Source organism: Bubalus kerabau, chromosome 18, assembly GCF_029407905.1.
Source record: "Bubalus kerabau isolate K-KA32 ecotype Philippines breed swamp buffalo chromosome 18, PCC_UOA_SB_1v2, whole genome shotgun sequence".
NCBI classification, from domain to species: domain Eukaryota; kingdom Metazoa; phylum Chordata; class Mammalia; order Artiodactyla; family Bovidae; genus Bubalus; species Bubalus kerabau.
This window is the reverse complement of record NC_073641.1, coordinates 15,493,483-15,514,489: the sequence shown is the minus strand read 5'-3', so window position 1 is coordinate 15,514,489 and position 21,007 is coordinate 15,493,483. Positions and strand designations below refer to the sequence as shown.

General features: G+C 38.6%; 1 protein-coding gene across 13 annotated transcripts in view; it reads left to right on the top strand.

Annotated features, from left to right (window-relative positions):
* Positions 1 to 384: 384 nt before the first annotated feature.
* ERBIN (erbb2 interacting protein) overlaps positions 385 to 21,007 on the top strand; it is a 129,968-nt gene continuing 109,345 nt past the window's right edge. For all 13 annotated transcript variants that reach the window (XM_055554804.1, XM_055554806.1, XM_055554805.1 and 10 more), the window contains exon 1: positions 385 to 591. The gene's annotated coding sequence lies outside the window, so the exon portion shown is untranslated. The remainder of the gene's footprint in view (positions 592 to 21,007) is intronic.

Here is a 21,007-nt window from a genome sequence, read left to right as displayed (position 1 = left end):
CGGCGGCGCAGGCGAAGGGCGCGGCAGGCTCTATCGAGACAATAACCCCGCCGCCCGGCTCCGGGGGCGGCGGCAAGGAGGAGGTGGCGGCCTAGCGCGACCGCGGCTCTCCCAGCGCCGCGGCGACGTCTTCGCCCCCGCCGGCCGGGTTCGGCCGCCGTCCGGTATCGGGGCGCGCGGGTCGCCCGGAGTCCCAGGCTCGGGGCGCACGCCCCCTCCCCTCGCCCTCCCCGGCGCGCGTGGAGCTGGTTTTCCGGGTTCCCCTGGACCGAGCTGGATCCTGCTGTTCGCCAAGGCAGGAAGTGAGTTTCGCACGGTAATTCCGGGCGGTGTCACGAGTGAAAAGTTTTTTTCTCGGCGGGGATCCTAGTTGGGGCTGGGAAACTCCTGCAAAACTCGAGACCGGGAAACCAGCCCGCGCGTCCCAGCCCCCACCAAAGCCACCTACTCTTCCTACTGCGGGAGGCCACTCCACATCCGCTCTCACCGGAGAGAGAAATTGGGCTGGATCCGAAGTGACTAATGAAGGGAAGGAAATCATGTCAGGCGAAGCCTTGAAAAAGCTGCCTTGAGACACTGCCCGACCGAAAGGTAAATTTCACGAGAAGTGTCTACGAGCCACAAAGCTCCCGGGCCAGAAAAGAGAGGAAACTTTAGTGTTTTTCGGTTTTTTCTCAAGTTCCCCTAAATTCTCCTTTTCTGATGTCGAACGGGATAGTGTTTTAGGTGCTGAATAGTAAGATGTTACTCCCTCTTTGGTTATTTTATAAGAGGTTGTAAGAATGAGGTGGGACGAAAAGTTTTAAGCAATCCGAAGAAGAGTGCCTTTGTTTGGCACAAGGTCCAGAAGTCTTAGATTCCTGGAACATATACACTGTGTATATTTCTGATTCATTAAGTTGCTGAACCTGGCAACTTTTGTTTTGGAAGAAAGTTAGGTCCCTGCAGGGAGCGATTTGCTGCTGCTGAGATGGCTGCCACATTTGTTTATACTGTTACCGATTACTTGGCCTTTGCGTTTAATTGTATCTATATAGATTTGTTTTTAGTAGCAGTCTTTATGGATATATTTCATTGAGTTTTATGAAACAGAAACCTTTGCCATTCTTAGTCGTTTTTCTAGGTGGGTAATAAATAGATTTCTTCAATAACTTGTTCCTTTCAGACATTTAGAACTTGATAATATTTGTTTGGTTAATTAATTGAAAACAACTGTCGGCTAGGTTTTTCTTCTTACTGAGAATAGAAAAAGGAGGGAGTAAGTATTGTCGATAAAGAGTGTTACAATTAAAAACACACGTAAACACCTGTGAAATAGTTTGGTTTGTTGGGACTTAGGTGCAATTCAAAAGAGGACACAGAGGAAGGAAAGTAAAACGCTTACAACAATTTTCATGGGCATCACAGTGATTATGATAAACATCTGTGCTTTTGGAATAGTACAGTATTTACATTTTTGTGTTGGCCCGAATGTTTTGGCCGCCTAAGAGCTGATGAGTATCTACGGTGGGGGCAGGGGTTATTGAAGCATGGGAGACATTCCACCAGTCATAAATACAAACACTTCTGAACCAATCGGTAGTCTTTATAGATCAAACCAGTTTTGGTCGCAGCAAACACAAAACGGTTTCTTCAGTGGTGTTTTAATGTGTCTTTTTAAGGTTGGTTTTTTTCCGTTTGTACTTTTGTGGTAAAGGGAGGTGAAAGATTATACTATGCTTTTGAATAAATATTAAATAAGTATGGTATTTGGTTGGTAGGCATATCTTAAATATAAACGGATGTTTAATTGCCCATGCTACCTCAAGAAAGAATAGTTGGCTTTCTTTAGTTCAAAGGAGAGAAAAGTTAGGTCATAAAGGACTGAATCAAATTATTTCACAAATACATTTCAAAATGGGAATCTTTCACCTCTGTTTTGAATTTTTCCCTAAAGCTTAATCTCTAGAACGCCTTTAAAATTTTTTTAAATTGTTGCTAAGATTTGTGAACCATCAGGTAATTCCTGTTAAGTCAAAGTAACTTTATCAGGAAATTTAAAGTAGTTAACTGATCGACTTTATGATTTTGGAACGTATCATTAGGCAACGAAAGAGGTTATTCTTGGGCATCTGAAAGAGGGGAACAAAATAAATGGCATTGAACTTCAGTCTCCTTATATGGTTTATACTTGGCTTCAGAGCAACAAAGCCTTAATAGAGCAAGTCTTTTATAGAGAGCTATCACTTTGCAAAAATGTTTCTCTGCATTAGTACATTTTACTTATAGAAAGAATTATAGCCCTGGAAAATACCTACTTAAATCCCTGTTTTTAGATACAGTTCTTGAATTTTCTTTTTCCCTTGGGGGAGGAGCAATAGTATGTTTAAATGCAGACTTAGTTTGGTATTGAATTAACTTAAAGGAATTTTAGGTTTTAATGTATTATCAAACTATTTTTCAAAATCTTGTTTAAAATGTGACCGTGGTTTAAAAAGATTAAAAAAATGATAATTAAAATATTTTAAAATGGCTTCAAAATTTGGATATTCTTAATATTCTTAGAGTTTTCTTGGATTAAATTGGCAAATCTAGAGTACTTCCAAGGTGTCTGTACAAAATGCACACTGAATGGCCTGTTTATTGAAGGTACTCAAGAGTTTTCCATGGTGATAAACTTAATCTTTCCAACTAATTGATTCAAATATTATATTAGGAAGTCTGCCTGTTGTTTGAGAACAAGCTATTACAAATTTTTCATGTCTAAAAAGCTTACAGAGGTTCATATATAGAAAGCAAATTTTTTATTGCATGTTTTTTCTTAATAAAGTAACTATAATTAGTGATATTTCATATATATTGTTGGTAAATCTCTAAAATTCAGTTATTTTAGTGATATTGGTATTGGACTTTTGGTATAAACAACACCTTACTATAAGACAGACATGAAAATTTCAGAAAATTAGGTGCATATTTGGCCATTTATTTTAAATAATAGCTTATAGATGACACAGTTTAGAATTTAAGTTGTTTTTGGTTTAGAAATAGATTATGGCAGTGTTTATAAAGTATTTGGGCTAATGCAGATTTTAGTAATGTTGGATAGGAAAGTAATTTTTCCTTTTGTAATTGCTACTTATCTAGATTGTCTTTAAACAGACTTTGTTGACTGCATTTTTATTTTGACTCTTACCCTTGCTCATCCATTTCTCTATCACGTTGTGTTTTTTTGGGGGGGTGGGGAACACGTATGTTATAAATTCCTAAAGAAGCCTTTCTCTTTTCCTTTCCTGATAACATATATTGTACCTGTGTTTAGTTCTTCATAAGAAATTATTCAGTTTTTGAATGCACACTATTTACCACGAAAAAATCTGTGTGTGAATTATGCTCTATAATACCTACTTTCGAATTGTCTAAGGAAATAAGCTCAGCATTTCTGCTTTCCACTTTTTCTGTGATTTTACTCCCTATTATTTTTATTTGTGCCTGTAGTCACTTGAATGGTAGTACACCCATTAGATTTAACTTTTAACTTTTTCTGTCTTGTTTCCTAATTGTAAAGGAGAAATCTATCTTTACTCAGCATTCTTCTCTAATTCCTTTATCTTCCTATTTTTATAGTTAGCTTCATTTACTTCCCCTATTCACTCCATGTTCAGCTTCTGTTTTTTTAATTATACTTGGCTCCGTCTCCCATTTCTGAACTTTACCAGTTTATGCTGACTACTTCAAAAATTGTTTAAAAGATGAGTAGAAGACATTTGGTCAGTTCCACTGAACTTTCAACATCCCTTTTCATTCCCACTCAATTTACATGCCAATATTTAACCTAATACTCCTCAGTATATTTTGTTTTAATTTTACTTTGTTTCCTCATTTCTTTTTTCTCTTCAATATCCCTAAAATAACCTCTGTTAAGATAATATCGTGTTACTATGTATTCTTATGTTAAGTAACCCCCTTTACCTTCTTGCTGTATTATGCTTTTGGCCTCTTACAGCACTAAAGCTTATTCTTCTGTATCTCCCTTCTCTATTCCTTTACTTCTTCTCAGATTAGGTGTCTTATTTGTCAGTGTCTAAATTTTTGAAATTGCCTTCTTTTATCTTGTTATGAAATAGCATGAAATTCTGTCACTTATTTTATTCTTCTCACTTCAAATTTTTCCAGGTACCATTGGATGAAGGCCATGCCAGGCTTTATAATCGACAGTGTATAGAAATAGAAAAGAATAGAAAAGAATATCTAAAAATTAAGTTAATAAAAGAAGATTCTACTTATCTGGAGATTATTTACTTGTAGAATGTGGTATAAAAAATTGAAAATAACAAAGATATTTAAGTAATCAAAATAGATGTAATAAAATCTGGGGGCTTCATTCCTAGGGGCATCCTTATTCACAGCACATTTGTTTTTGATTATACTGAGCTGTTTCTTGCCTTTCATGTACTAGAAGAGGTGAGAAAGCACATTGACAACATCATGAAGCTAGGGACTATGCTACAATGAGAGAATAGAAAAGTGGAAAAAAGACTAACTTAGAAAACAGAGTAGTCTCACATTGCAAGGAATATAGCCCATGTTTTGTAGTAACTAAATGGGAAGTAACTTTTAAAAATTGTATAAAAATAAAAAATTTAAATAATCTCAGCTTGCTTTAGGGAAGAGTGCTATATACATTTTATTTGTCGTTGGGAGGATTCACTCAATTATAGCATAGTAAAATTACAAGTAATAGTAATTAGCCCTAAAGCAGCTGTTCTCAAACTTTTTATTCTTAGGATTCCTTTACTCTTAAAATTTGCCGAGAACCCCACAGAGGTTTAGTTTACATGGGTTATATTTATTTTATTTCCTGTATTACAGAGTTTAACAAATTAATTAAATAAACCATTGTGTGTTAGTGTAACACTTTTAACAAAAATATAACTGTTTCCCAAAACAAATAGTGGCATTATTATATGTATTTGTAAGGCTCTTGTGTCTGGTTGAATAGAAAACACTTTGATTCTCGTATCTGCTTCAGCATTCAATCTTGTAGTATACCGTTTTGGTTGAAGTATATGAAGAAAATCCAGTATCATACAGACATATGGTTGGAAAAGGGAGAGCGATTTTAGCCAAAACTTGGCAAGTGGTAGTTGGTTCAACCTGCAGTGTTGAATCTGAAATCATATTAATGAATTTCCATTTCTTGTTTCCTGAAAGTCCATGGTGTAGCTTGCACTTAGAATGAATCTTTTGCCTGTTTACGATTTTGTAACACCATGTATTGGTTGTTTGGGAAATATTGGTTCGTTGAGTTAGTACATTTTCCCCAAAAGTTGACACATTTCATTTTGCAGTAATAAAATCAGAAAACTTGTTAATGTCACAAGTGATCTCATTAATATGAAGCTGTCAAGCTCAGGGTGGCAGATAAAAAGTTTTCCAGAATTCTGAATTTTCACTTGGAAGCTCAAATACTCATCATTGGTAACAAATACTGTCAGTGTTTTCCCCTTGAAGTTACAGGCTTACTTGGTTTATTTTTGAGAAAATGTCTGCCAAATTCCTAAATCTGTATAACCATAGTTTCTCATTCTCTTTAAGGTCAAAATGTTGTTCCATTAAAAAAAAAAAAAAAAAAAAAGGCTAGTTTACTTTATAAGTCTAAGTCCTTTTCCTCAAGATTGCCAATTCTCTACAGAATATGAAGAAGACATATATTGAAGAGTTGAGAATTAATAAAATTATTGTTTTATTGGAGGGGAAATTCTGTGGCAGTCCAGTGGTTAGGACTCCATGCTTTTACTGCTGATGGTCCAAATTTGATCCATGCTGAAAAAGTTATTTTTTTACTGCTTCATTAAAGATATCCTTAAGTGTTTGAAAAGAAATCTGTGAGTATATAATGCTGCTAGTCTAGCTTAATTTCACTGCCTTTGTGCTAAGATACTAGAGATTTTACCTACCATTGCGTTAATATAGTGGGAAAGGGTAAATGATGTTATAATATTAGGATGAAATAGTTTAGACCTTGAAAATTCCTTGAAAGTGTCTCAGGACTTCCCTGGCTCATTGCTCACACTTTGAGAACTTAGGTGGATGTTGGGACTGTAGAGCTCTTGTTATTTGATGTTTCCCCATCCCCCCATTCTGGGAGAATCCTCTGGCGTGATTGTTTAATTCATTAATTTGGTCTTCAGTTCTTTTTAATTATTACATTACTTTTGGGGAAGAAAAGTAGAGTTTCTAAGAACTCTTGCCTTTTTTTTTTTTATAGGAATTGATTTTTATTTTTTAGTGTTATTTTTGGTCGACATGTATTTGAATCTCTGCTACGTATATTGTGTGTGTGTGTGTGTGTGTGTGTGTGCGCGCGCGTGCCAGTCTCTTTGTGTCGGTCTCTTGGTGACCCCATGGACTATAGCCTGCAAGGCTCCTCTGTCCTTGGAATTTTCCAGGCAAGAGTACTAGAGTGGGTTGCCGTTTCCTCCGCCAGGGGATCTTCCTGACCCAGGGATTGAACCCAGTCAAGAAGTATAGTACTTTTACATTATCTTGTTTTTGCTCTATTAAAAATACAGGAAGTTTGTTCCTATTGTGCTTGGAATTTATATCATGCTTCTGGTTTTTCCTCAGATGTTAGATTTTTCAAAGTTTTATATTACTTACGGTGCAGACTATACCGTATTGGTCATTTAAGTATTTCCCCAGGCCAAATGAGTCCCTGTTCTTCTGTCTTTGGTCTGGTTAGCTAATGGGTTTCTCCTTAGGGTAGCTTGTCCTCTTACACATATTTCCTGTCCCTTGGGAAATAATATTCCCCTATTTTCACAGTTAAACTGTCCAAGTGTCGTATCTCCCACAGTATAGAGAGAGCTCCATGGCTGGAGGCCTTAGCCATGCAGCTGTTCTACTATGGTTTTATTACCTGGCTCACTGCCCAGGACACACTTCTCCCAATTCTTCTTGCTAAGAAAAACTTACCCTTTTTGGAGATCCCACTTTATGCTTGTTTTGTGTATCTGGTTCTTCAAATGTGCTTGTTGTCTACCCTACCCTCCCACCAACTCCATGTCCCAATCCACTTTTTCTTTTGTGCAAACTCCTTTCTGTTCTTTTCTGAAGATGTACCGCTCTTAGGTTTTTACTTTGCCAACAAAGGTGCATCTAGTCAAGGCTATGGTTTTTCTAGTGGCCATGTATAGATGTGAGAGTTGGACTGTGAAGAAAGCTGAGTGCCGAAGAATTGATGCTTTTGAACTGTGGTGTTAGAGAAGACTCTTGAGAGTCCCTTGGACTGCAAGGAGATCCAGCCAGTCCATCCTAAAGGTGATCAGTCCTGGGTGTTCATTGGAAGGACTGATGCTAAAGCTGCAACTCCAATACTTTGGCCATCTCATGCGAAGAGTTGACTCATTGGAAAAGACCCTGATGCTGGGAGGGATTGGGGGCAGGAGGAGAAGGGGACGACAGAGGATGAGATGGCTGGATGGCATCACCGACTCGATGGACTTGAGTTTGAGTGAACTCCGGGAGTTGGTGATGGACAGGGAGGCCTGGCGTGCTGCAATTCATGGGGTCACAAAGAGTCAGAACTGAGCGACTGAACTGATAGATAATTTTAAGCTTTTAAAAAATTTTAAACACATCTTTATTAATCAAAATAGGAACCATTGCAATCAACATATTTTTGTCAGTGAGAAATAAGTTTGTTTATTGCTGTCCATGCTTTGGGAATTGGCAGACTCTTGGAAAGCATTTTCTTTCTTTTTTTCCTCCAGACTTGAAACTTTTTATTTTATGTTGGAGTACAGCTGATAAACAGTTTGGTTGTAGTTTAGGTGAACAGGGAAGAGACTTAGCCATACGTGTACATGTTTCCATTCTCCCCCAACCACCCTCCTATCCAGGGATTTTTTTGGTAATTTTTTTCATATTTTAAAATTTGGAACAATGACAGATACACAGAAAAGTTGGAAGCATAGTGCAAATAACTTTTTTGTTCCTGTCAACCTGATGCCTCATCACCTCTAAATACTTTAATGCTTATTTCCTACAAATAAGGGCATTCTCCTACATAATAACATCATAACTATCAAAATTAGGAAGTTAATCCATTACTAACATCTCAATTTGACAAGTCACTCTAATGTCTTTTAGATTAAAAGTATCCAGTTTAGAACCATACATACATATAATGTAATCATACATTACATTTAGTTATATTCTTTAGTCTTCTTTAATCTGGAACAATTTTAATTTTTACTTTCAGGGGATTTGATACTTTAAAGATTATAGATCTTTTTTAAAAATAAACCTTAATTTGCATTTTTTCTGACATTTAATTAGATTTTGATTAGAGTTTCATGGCAGGATTATCATGGAAGTGATTTTGGATTCTTGTATCTTATTAGGTGGCAAGCAATTTCAGTTGTCCCATTACTGATAGGAATTGGTTATGTAACTAAGATTGTAACTGCTAGACATCTATGTCAAGGTACTCCTTCTTCATTTGTAATTATTAAATATTTTGGGACTGAGTATTGAAACTATGTAAATATTTTGTTCCTCATCAGATTTTTAATTTATTTATTTACATTTATCTATTCATGATTACCTGTTATATTCACTGATTTATAATCCATTATCATTTATTGTGATGCTCAAATTGTTGATTTTGCTGGTGAGAACCCCTTCCAGCTGGTTTATTTTCTTTTTGACATACTTTTATTTTCTTTCTTCCTTCTTTGAGCACTTTTTTTGTATCTAGCGCAATATGCTGTTCCAGACTTACCTTCAAACCTGCTGCTTCAGTTATTTTTGGTGGAAAGTGGTACTTAGAAGCCAAAATCAGGGCACTTCTTGTGCTTGCTGCTCTTGGGGTGTTTCTTCTCCTGGCCTTCTTAGTGTATAGAACTAGGGAATATTTTTATGTGCACAGACATTCATATCTATATTTCTGTAAATACAGAATGATTTCACAATGATACTGCCAATTCTAGTCTAGCACCACAGAGTTCACTCTAGTGTTTTCCCTTTCCATATTTGTAACCTTTCTCTGCTAGTGAGAACTAGTTTTGTTTCTGTACTTTTTTTTTTTTTTTTTTTTTTTTTGGTGAGTGAGATGAGGTAAGCATTTCATAAGACAGACATTTTTAGCTACAAGGCCCTGTAGTTCAGTTAATTTTTGAAGTATTTATAAAGGGATAAAATTCTAAAATGTAGCACATTGTAAAATACACTTGGGTGAAGTATTTCATTCCATAGTAATTCCAGGTTACTGTATGAAAGGGGGATGGAATGAATCAGTACTTTTATAGTGTAGATTGGATAGGTTACTTGTGGAGATAATGTTGGGGCTTGATTTTAGTATGAATGCAGTGATTTTGGTGCAACTGTGTTTTTCCATATGAAAGTTTTATTTTTACATAATTCCAAAGTTTGGAATTACCTTACCTTACCTTCTTGATAATTGTGTCCTTGGAATTTCAATCTGTAGACCAGTAGACCAATTCTAGAATCCTGTGCGGTGGGGTGAAAGAAAGTTGTGTCATTTGTATTAGGGCTAACACAAGAAACCTGTAATCTCAAAATGAATCTCCTTACCAAGGCTATCACCTAGTCTAGAATAAGTTAGTTTGACTTGCCCCATCTCTGAAGATTATGGAAGTGATTTTAGAGGTATATTGGGATATTATTTTGTGACTAGAATAGATTTATTCTTAGTCTTCTAGGAAAAGATAAGAATCCTGGCAGCAACAAATGGATTCTTTGGGTGCCCTGTTAATCTCTGGAGACTTCAAAAGATTTAGTTGATTGTCCTGGGGCTAACTGCAGAATATTAGCGTGTGTATAGTAGATGCAGTTCGACCCATGAGAGATACCTGATAGCAACATAATGTCCTGTCTGCTCTTTCTTTTGAAAACTGTTCCTAAACCAGAAACAGTCTGGGAGTCTGTCTTCTTTATCTCTTTGAACTTGATTACCGAAATGAGTACCATTTCTATCAGTTCTGTCTTTTAGGTATGTGTAGAGTGAAATACTTCAGGGTAGGGCTTCCCTAGTGGCTCAGATGGTAACAAATCTACCTGCAATGCAGGAGACCCAGGTTTGATCCCTGGGTCGGGAAGATCCCTGGAGAAGGAAATGACAGCCCATTCCAGTATTCATGCCTGGAAAATTCCATAGAGGAGCCTGGTGGACTACAGTCTGTGAGGTCTCAAAAGAGTCAGACACAACCGAGCAATTAACACTTTCAGGCTTGGAGGGCTGGACAAGGTACAAGCAGTGAGAGACTTTTGTTAGGTAAAGCACTAAAACAGTTACCTTAATTTTTTTTATTGTTTATAAAATACAGAAATTTATAATATAGAAGATGAAAATTCCATATACTTCTATCTCCCAGAGATTCTCAGTGTGTTGTGTGTTCTCTGGAGACTTCTATATGTATTCTAACATGTAAGTGTACATATATGTACATGTCTAAGTATCTTTAGATAAAAATGGAAGATGAAATATTTCAGTGTAAGAGATTATAATAGGTATGTATGTATATGTTAATTAGCATTAATATTTCTAGGTTGTTACACGTGTCGATGAAAAATTAATCAGTCAGTCTAAGAATTGGAAAATTTTATTCGTGCCAAATTTAAGGACTATAACCCAGAAAGAGCATCTCAGAAAGCTCTGAGAACTGTCCCGCCCATTAGAAGTCAACACATGGTTTATATAAGCTTTTTTGAGACAGCGGGCTGTACATTAAATGAAGTATTATTGGCAGTTTACATAATCCACATTTAAGCACCATCGAGGTGGGTCATGTGACCCTTTATAAGATCAAGAAGGAATATTATCCTTTGAGTTGTCCTGTTGTTGGGAGAATGGTGGTTTTTTGGCTACACTGGGTCTTCATTGTTGTGCATGGGCTTTCTCTGATGGTGGCGAGTGGAGGCTGCTCTCTGATTGCAGTGCACAGGCTTCTCGTGGCGGTGGCTTGTCTGGTTGCCAGCACAGTCTCTTGGGCTCGCAGGCTTCAGTAGTTGCAGCCCATGGGTTTAGTTGCCCCATGGCATGTGGAATCTTTCTGGACCAGGAATCAAACCAGTGTCCCCCTGCATTGTCAGGCTGATTCTTAACAACTGGGCATCCAGGAGAATGTTGCTGTTTATGGTTGAGCAGGTATGCCTGTTGATAGGGGAGGTTTGGTCAAAATGCAAAATGAGGATACACAACGTACAGAGACTAAAGGGTAGAGAAAATGCTTATGTTTAAATTTTTCTTGGCATAAATATGAATTTTATTTCATATTCATGACAGTGCTGTGCAAAATATAGGTTTATTCTTATACTTTTTTTAAAAATAATTATACTTATTTTTGGCTGTGCTGGGTCTTCATCATTGCGCAGGCTTTTCTGTGGTTGAGGCAAGCAGGGTCTACTCTCTAGTTGAGGTGCGTGGGCTTCTCAGTGTGGTGGCTTTCCTTGTTGTGGAGCATAGGCTCTAGGCACACAGGCTTCAGTACTTGCAGCACATGGGCTCAGTATTTGCGGCTCCTGGCCTTCAGAGCACTGGCTCAGTAGTTGGGGCACATGGGCTTAGTTGTTCCGCAGCAAGTGGGATCTTCTCAGATCCGGCATTGAACCCATGTCTCCTGCATTGGCAGGTAGATTCTTTACCCCTGAGCCCTCAGATAAGCCTCTATTCTTGTATTCCTTGTATGTAAGTTTTTACACTGTTATATAGATTTTTTTTTTTGGTGGATAAATACCAAAAGTGCATTTGCTGTATGTGTAGTTGAAATTGATTGATAGATTTTCTCTGAAGAGTTTGTATCCGTTTATACTTCACCTGACCTGCCTCTTGAGAAATCTGTATGCAGGTCAGGAAGCAACAGTTAGAACTGGACATGGAACAACAGACTGGTTCCAAATAGGAAAAGGAGTATGTCAAGGCTGTATATTGTCACCCTGCTTATTTAACTTATATGCAAAGTACATCATGAGAAACGCTGGACTGGAAGAAACACAAGCTGGAATCAAGATTGCTGGGAGAAATATCAATAACCTCAGATATGCAGATGACACCAACCTTATGGCAGAAAGTGAAGAGGAACTCAAAAGCCTCTTGATGAAGGTGAAAGTGGAGAGTGAAAAAGTTGGCTTAAAGCTCAACATTCAGAAAATGAAGATCATGGCATCCAGTCCCATCACTTCATGGGAAATAGATAGGGAAACAGTGGAAACAGTGTCAGACTTTATTTTTCTGGGCTCCAAAATCACTGCAGATGGTGACTGCAGCCATGAAATTAAAAGACGCTTACTCCTTGGAAGGAAAGTTATGTCCAACTTAGATAGCACATTCAAAAGCAGAGACATTACTTTGCCAACAAAGGTCCGGCTAGTCAAGGCTATGGTTTTTCCTGTGGTCATGTATGGATGTGAGAGTTGGACTGTGAAGAAAGCTGAGCGCCGAAGAATTGATGGTTTTGAACTGTGGTGTTGGAGAAGACTCTTGAGAGTCCTTGGACTGCAAGGAGATCCAACCAGTCCATTCTGAAGGAGATCGGCTCTGGGATTTCTTTGGAAGGAATGATGCTAAAGCTGAAACTCCAGTACTTTGGCCACCTCATGGGAAGAGTTGACTCATTGGAAAAGACTCTGATGCTGGGAGGGATTGGGGGCAGGAGGAGAAGGGGACGACAGAGGATGAGATGGCTGGGTGGCATCGCTGACTCAATGGATGTGAGTCTGAGTGAACTCCGGGAGTTGGTGATGGACAGGGAGGCCTGGCGTGCTGCGATTCGTGGGGTCGCAAAGAGTCGGACATGACTGAGTGACTGAACTGAACTGAACTGATACGTCACCAATAGTATATGAGAGTACCTCACTATAAGCATTCTTGAACAAATTGGATATTAGCTATCCTAAAATATTTGTATAAATCTGAGACAGGCAGTGTAGTATGGTTTATATATAATTTAGGCTTTGGAGTCAGATTGCTACTTACTGATTGTGACTGCCAAGTTAAATGTAAAAATTATTTTAGAAATATTACGTATTTGTATGTCTTTTGTGTTGTACATGAATTTGGTTGATTTGTTGCTTATATACTTTGGTGGTGTTGTTTGCTATATAGTAGTTTAAATTTTAACATAGTCAAGTTTGTCAGTTTTTATGCATTTTTGGGTTTAATGGTATTATAGGAAGGATTAATACCAGGATTATAAAAATAATAACTTGTTTTCTTACTTCGGCTTAAGGAGTGAAGTAATTATCGAGATTTATTCTCTCCACATTTCTAACTAGGTGTAACACCATTTGTTGAATAAATCATCTTTTTACTTCTAAAAAGTCTATCTTTATCAATAGTAAATTCCCAAATACACTTAATCTTTATCAAGGTTTTCTTTTTCTTTTTTAATACTATGCTGTCTTGGCTCTCCCCTCCCCCATTATAGTATTCTTAATATCTGGGAGTGTCAGTTTATTACTCTACTTTGGAAAACATTTGCCAGGTGGACTTGAATCATTAAGTTCTACAAATACTTCTTGTGTTTATCTTGATTGAGAATGCTTGAATTTATAGATTAGTTTAAGAAGTAATTGATACCATTAGAATAGCATAGCTTTTTCTAGGAAAGTAAATTTTCCATTTATTTAACACTTTATGCTCTTCAGTTGATTTTACGATTTTCTTCTTGTTATATCCAGTGGTTTTTTTTTTTTTATTAGTATGTGTAATACTGTGAGGAATTATGTTGGTTTTTGTTGTTGTTGTTAAGCTTATTTCCAAAAAACTTAATGGAGGGGAAGGTGAGAGCTGCTGTTGCTGTGAATGGGGCTATTTCTTTAATTGTATTATCTGGATACTTAAATAGAAGGAGGAGATTGATTTCTCATGTTTATTACCTACTGCATTCTACTGAAGACTTTAAAAAATCACTAATACATTTTTAGATGGTATGCTTGGATCTGCCAGTAATAGCACTTTTTAAAAAATTGAATAATAAATTATTAAATTGTATATTCTCATGTTTCATAATTTAATATGGATACTCACAAGTATTTAATAACCTGTCTTTTTTAACTGAAAAATTCTTCCCTCGTTTTCTTTCATTGCTTAAGATCATCCTCCAAGATGAGGATAGCAGTCTGATTAATCTTCGAAAGGGATTTTTATTATTGCCCAGGAGTTTCCATTTAATCATACTACACTTTCTTCCTCTAGCATTGTCTGACTGAGGGATGGGAAAGGGAACAAGAAAACTTGCTAAACTCTTGATGTTGATTTAAGTAGAAGTTGGTTCCTTCTATCACTGTTCTGCCCTTTAACTGCCTGTTGACAGTAACTTCAGTGGTATGAGAATGGCTTCTTGAATATTGTTTTTCCTTGACTGCTTTTTTATTTATTTCTGAGAAAAATGCTACTACTTACAAACATTTCCCTTGAACTCTTAGTATGTTACTGTGATGCAGAGTAGTAATTATGTATATCTTTTAATGATAGTTATTTTGGTCCTTTATTTGATTATAATATTAAACTCCAGCTTTGTAGTTTATACACATAGTAAATGTTTCCCAAGAGATCTTTGCCACTGCTTACTGCACCCTAGGGCAGCAGTCCCCAACCTTTTTGGCACCAGGGACCAGTTTCGTGGAACACAATTTTTCTATAGACTGGAGACCGGGACAGGGTGGTTTCAGGGTGATTCAAGGCATTACATTTATCGTGCATTTCATTTCTATTACTATTAAGTTATGCTATATAATGAAATTATTATACAAGTCACCATAATGCAGAGTCAGTGGGATCCCTGAAGTTGTTTTACTGCAACTAGACAGTCCCATCTGGGGGTGATGGGAGACATTGAAACAAAAGTGTGTCCAGTCTTTGTCCAGTCTACTCTGTAATCTCGTTTTGGTTGCTTCACTGCAGAAAACCCTGCTTCACAAAGATAGGATGTTGAAAGTGGAAGCAGGCTTTTCTGTGCTTTTGTGGAAATCTAAGGATATTCTGCCTTGACTTTAATCTAGAGTGGATGGAGGTTTGAAGTCGTCTCATACTTTTAGGGGAGAAGGCAATGGCACCCCACTCCAGTACTCTTACCTGGAGAATCCCATGGACAGAGGAGCCTGGTAGGCTGCAGTCCATGGGGTCGCGAAGAGTCGGACGACTGAGCGACTTCCCTTTCACTTTTCACTTCCATGCATTGGAGAAGGAAATGGCAACCCACTCCAGTATTCTTGCCTGGAGAATCCCAGGGACGGGGGAGCCGGGTGGGCTGCCATCTATGGGGTCGCACAGAGTCGGACATGACTGAAGTGACTTCGCAGTAGCAGCAGCAGCATACTTTTAGGACCACTGTTATTTGCGGTCTCCAACAGTTGATCTTTTCTAGCTTGGACAAAGTAAGTTCACCTGGCTCATTCACAAATGGGTTGTGGATCCATTCTTTTCCAGTATTGGGGTTGTTTGTGGTTGAGAAGTAATGGTCAAACTCTTTTGAAAGCTGACATAGGTGATAACATGGCTTGGGAGAAAGAAGGCCCAGGCTCAGTCTCTTTCAAAATCTCTACTAATGTTTGAAACGTGAAAAATCCCAATGTCCACTCATTGCCCCATAATTCTAGTTTAGCTTTGAGTACAGCCACTTTATCTGCCGGCTGGAACACAGTTGTTCTCCCCTGAAGTGACAGATAGAGTTCATTGAGCAGGTTGAAAATGTCACACAGGCAAGTGTTGTGACCCATTTTGTGTCACTGAAATGTGCTGAGTGGTGACTGTTTTTCTAAAAGAAACCTCTGGAGTGGCTCTCGTAGTTCAGGAGCTCTGGCCAGTGAGCCACCTTTAGAATGCCATCTCACTTCTGTGTATAAGAGAAGATGTGTGTGCCCTGCATCCATGTCCTCTCAGAGCTGCACGAACAGACGTGAGTTAAGGGCATATACTTTAAGGTGGTTGACAGTTTTAATCACATCTTGCAAAATGTTAGGTTCAGGTGACATTTTTTGGCTAGCCAGCATTTCTCTATGGATGACACAGTGCATAGACTCTCATTCTGAAGCTACATCTTTGACCTGAGTAACTGTCTAGTCATGGCAGCTGGTCAGTCTGTGCATATGCTGACACAGAATGACCTATTCAGTTTTCCTGATGTCTAATCATTCAAAGACTCTGCAACTGTGGTGGTGTTGGCAACAAAAGTGCATATAACATATCCTCATGCACATCCTCCTGAAAATACAGCTCACAGAAACAAGTGTTGTTGCCTTGTCAATCTGGATTGCTTACCACAGTGACTCATTAATCCTCTCTAACAGTTGTGCCTCAGCATCCCCTGCTATTTCATCAGTTCATCTAGTTAACGGTGCTAGCCAAAAGAGGAACGCATGCCACCTTTTGAATTGCAGCCTCTCCTAAAAAGTTCTCTTCGCTAATAGTAAAAGCTTTGCTTTAATAAGGTGGTTAGGCACTAAGAATGATGCTCTCAGTGTAGACACAAGTAATGAAGTGGTGGACTTCAGTAATTGCTTCTGTTCATCATGTTCATGTTTCTTTATTTTGAGAAGTTCTTCGTATTTTTTTACTTGTGAAAAACTCCAAAGGCTTGTCTTTTAATGTAGAGTGCTTGGTCTCCATGTGGCAAAGCAGTTTTGAAGGTTTCATGGCTTTGTTGGATAGCTGGTCACTACATATTAGTCAAAGAGGCTTGGAGAATGTGAATCACCTGTTGCAGTGAACCCACAATTAAGTAGGACTCTTGGTATTTTCTTTTAAATCCAACTTTCTTTTTGTTGGCAGTCTTAGAGTCTTTTGCTGTCTAATCATTGGATCTTTCCTTCTTTTCAAAGAAGCTTTGTTTGTGTTTTACTCATTTTGGCTAGAATTAGCTTGTGGGCTTACAAGAACTGTGACTGAGATAAGTATGCAGTGCAGGAGAGAGGCATGGACAGAAATGGTAAATAATTGGCGGGCCATGTGTGGACTAAATTAAGTGTTGGATTCTGACTTAAATCTTGCCACCAGATGTAGCTGTATAATTGAAATACGTCAACTCACTTGCCACTATAAAGTCTGCCACCAGATGCAGCTCAGTTATGACTTGCCATTCATGGATAAAATTTTGATAGGAGTCTGCAAGCAATTGATTTATTACGGTCTCTGTGCAGTCAAACCTCTCTGCTGATGATAATCCATATTTTCAGGCGCTCCCCAGAGTGACTCACCTCCACCTCAGCTCCACCTCAGATCATCAGGCATTGGATCCTCAAAAGGAGCATGCAACATAGACCCCTTGAATGCATAGTTTAGAGTAGGGTTTGTGGTCCTGTGAGAATCTAATGCTGCCACTGATCTGATAGGAGGCAGAGCTCATGTGATAATTGGAGTGATGGGGAGCAGCCTGCTGCTCACCTCCTGCTGTGTGGCCTGATTCTTAATGGGCCACAGACCAGTACCAGTCATGCCCAGGGGTTGGGGACCCCTGCCGTTGGGTTTATTTTTGTTAGTTTCATGTATCAATGACCTTGATCTAATGTGGAAAATTCTGAAAGAGATAGGAATACCAGACCACCTGACCTGCCTTTTGAGAAATCTGTATGCAGGTCAGGAAGCAACAGTTAGAACTGGACATGGAACAACAGACTGGTTCCAAATAGGAAGAGGAGTTCGTCAAGGCTGTATATTGTCACCCTGCTTATTTAACTTATATGCCGAGTACATCATGAGAAACGCTGGACTGGAAGAAACACAAGCTGGAATCAAGATTGCCGGGAGAAATATCAATAACCTCAGATATGCAGATGACACCACCCTTACGGCAGAAAGTGAAGAGGAACTAAGCCTGTTGATGAAAGTGAAAGAGGAGAGTGAAAAAGTTGGCTTAAAGCTCAACATTCAGAAAATGAAGATCGTGGCATCCGGTCCCATCACTTCATGGGAAATAGATGGGGAAACAGTGGAAACACTGTCAGACTTTATTTATTTGAGCTGCAAAATCACTGCAGATGGTGACTGCAGCCATGAAATTAAAAGACACTTACTCCTTGAAAGGAAAGTTATGACCAACCTAGATAGCATATTCAAAAGCAGAGACATTACTTTGCCAACAAAGGTCCGGCTAGTCAAGGCTATGGTTTTTCCAGTGGTCGTGTATGGATGTGAGAGTTGGACTGTGAAGAAGACTGAGTGCCGAAGAATCGATGCTTTTGAACTGTGGTGTTGGAGAAGACTCTTGAGAGTCCCTTGGACTGCAAGGAGATCCAACCAGTCCATTCTGAAGGAGATCGGCCCTGGGATTTCTTTGGAAGGAATGATGCTAAAGCTGAAACTCCAGTACTTTGGCCACCTCATAGGAAGAGTTGACTCATTGGAAAAGACTCTGATGCTGGGAGGGATTGGGGGCAGGAGGAGAAGGGGACGACAGAGGATGAGATGGCTGGATGGCATCGCTGACTCAATGGACGTGAGTCTGAGTGAACTCTGGGAGTTGGTGATGGACAGGGAGGCCTGGGGTGCTGCGATTCATGGGGTCGCAAAGAGTCGGACATGACTGAGTGACTGAACTGAACTGAACTGAATAGGTAATTTGGTGTAAACAAAAGACATCCCCAGAATGGTGATATTTTCCTTAGATTCAGTGGATTTTATCACTGAAAGTGGCTTGCTGCTGCTGCTAAGTCGCTTCAGTCGTGTCCGACTCTGTGTGACCCCATAGACTGTAGCCTACCAGGCCCCCCCGTCTCTGGGATTCTCCAGGCAAGAACACTGGAGTGGGTTGCCATTTCCTTCTCCTATGCATGAAAGTGAAAACTGAAAGTGAAGTTGCTCAGTCATGTCCGACTCGTAGTGACCCCATGGACTGTAGCCTACCAGGTCCCTCTGTCCATGGGATTTAACAGGCAAGAGTACTGGAGTGGGGTGCCGTTGCTTACTAACAGTCTAATCTAGGTAACCATTCTTTTATCTTTAACAGAAGAGGAAACTTTTGGTCCAAAGCGGGGGATGAAATCCTAGAGGTCATGTAGTTGATTACTGACACAATGAGATTCAAAAAATAAATCTAGGGAAATCCCTGGCAGTCCAGTGGTGCTTTCACTGGTGTGGGCCCAGGTTCAGCCCCTGGTTAGGAAACTAAGATCCCACAGACTACTTGGCACCAAAAAAAAAAAAAAGAATCCAAGTTCCCTGACTCTGTGGCTTTCCCTTATATCAGAATTTTCCTAGATATGTTCTGAAATAGTCTCTGTAGAAGAGCACTATTTTTAAAAAATTTGCCAAATGTTTATTTTTGCCTTCTTTCAGTTCTCATCTTCCCTGTCCCTTCCCCAGCTTTACTGAGATATAATTAACATGTAAGCGTTTTGATTTGATACACATATATTGCAATATGACTACCATCTTGGAGTTAGCTAATACCTCCATCACCTCATGTAATTACTTTTTCCTTTTTGTGTATTTAAGACCCACTCTCAGCAATTTTCAAGTATGTAGTGTTTGTCAGTTATAATCAATCACAGTGCTGTGCATTAGATTGCCCCAAACTAAATCCTTCCTTCCTACTCACTAACCCCACCCCCTCCCTAGAGACCCTGCTTTCAGTTCTTCTGGGTGTATACCCAGAAACAGAATTGTTGAAACATATAATAATTTCATTTTTAGTTTTTTGATGAACTGCCATATTTTCCACAGTTGGCTGTACTGTTTTACATTTCTGCCAGCAGAGCCCAAGTGGTCTAATAAGAGCTTTAATTTCAGTACATCCTTGTCAGCACTTACTTCTGTTTTGTTTTATTTTTTGGATAGTAGCCATCCTAATGTGTGTGAAGATGGTATCTCATCTTTTTGATTTATATTTCCTTAATGACAGCAATATTGAACATAGTTCCAAATGCTTATTTATGTTTTCTTCGGAAAAATGTCTTTGTCCATTTTTGAATCATGTTGTTCTGTTGTTGAACTTTAAGAGTGCTCTGTATTCTGGATGTTAATCCCTTATCCAGATACATGATTTGTAGATACTTTGTCTCATTTTGTGGGTTGCCTTTTTTTCTGTTGATAGTGGCTTGAGGCACAAACATTTTTTTAATTTTTGTGAAATCCAGTTGTCTGATTTTTTCTTTATTGCTTCTGCTTTTGGTGTCATAGCCAGTAACTCATTGCCAAATCCAGTGTTGGGAAGTTTTGCCCCATTTTTTCTTTCGAGAGTGTAGTTTGGATTTGTAACCTTTAACAACGGTTTAGCTTAAATAATATGGACTGTTTTGTATTGTTTTCTATTTATTTTTGGATATTTTGGTTTGCTTAACTAAATTGTTTCTTTTTAAAATCAAAGTAAAAATGCTAACGTTCTTCTCTCTTCCCCTAGTTTATAGATACTGCATTTCAGGTTTCTCTTTGAATTAAGCCTTTTATTTTGAAATAATTGTAAATTCACCTGCAGTTTTACAAAATAATATAGTGAGATTTTCCCCTTGAGGCAGTATCTTCAAGAATTTATAACTATAGTATCACAACTAGGATTTTGAAATTGATAGGATACAAAATAGATCCATTGTCACAGGAATCCCTGTTGTTGTCACCCTTTTATTATTACTGTGACTTCCTCCTCCCATTCCTCTCCCTCCATTTTTGTCTTTTCAAAACTGTGTAAGTGGAATCATATATAACTTTTGGGATTGGCTGATTGCCTAATTCCCTGGAGAATTCATCAGACTTGTTGCTTATAGCAACAACTCATTGATTTTTATTGCTGAGTGGTATTCCACAGTATGGATGCCCTGTTGTTGATCAGTTCAGTCTTGTAAAATTCTTTGTGACCCCATGGACTGTAGCACGCCAGGCTTCCTTGTCCTTCACTGTCTCCCAGAGTTGGTTCAAACTCGTGTCATTGAGTCAGTGATGCCGTCCAACCATCTCATCCTGTGTCATCCCTTTCTCCTCCTGTCCTCAGTCTTTCTCAGCATCAGTGTCTTTTCCAGTGAGTGGGTTCTTTGCATCAGGTGGCCAAAGTATTGAAGCTTCAGCATCTGTCCTTCC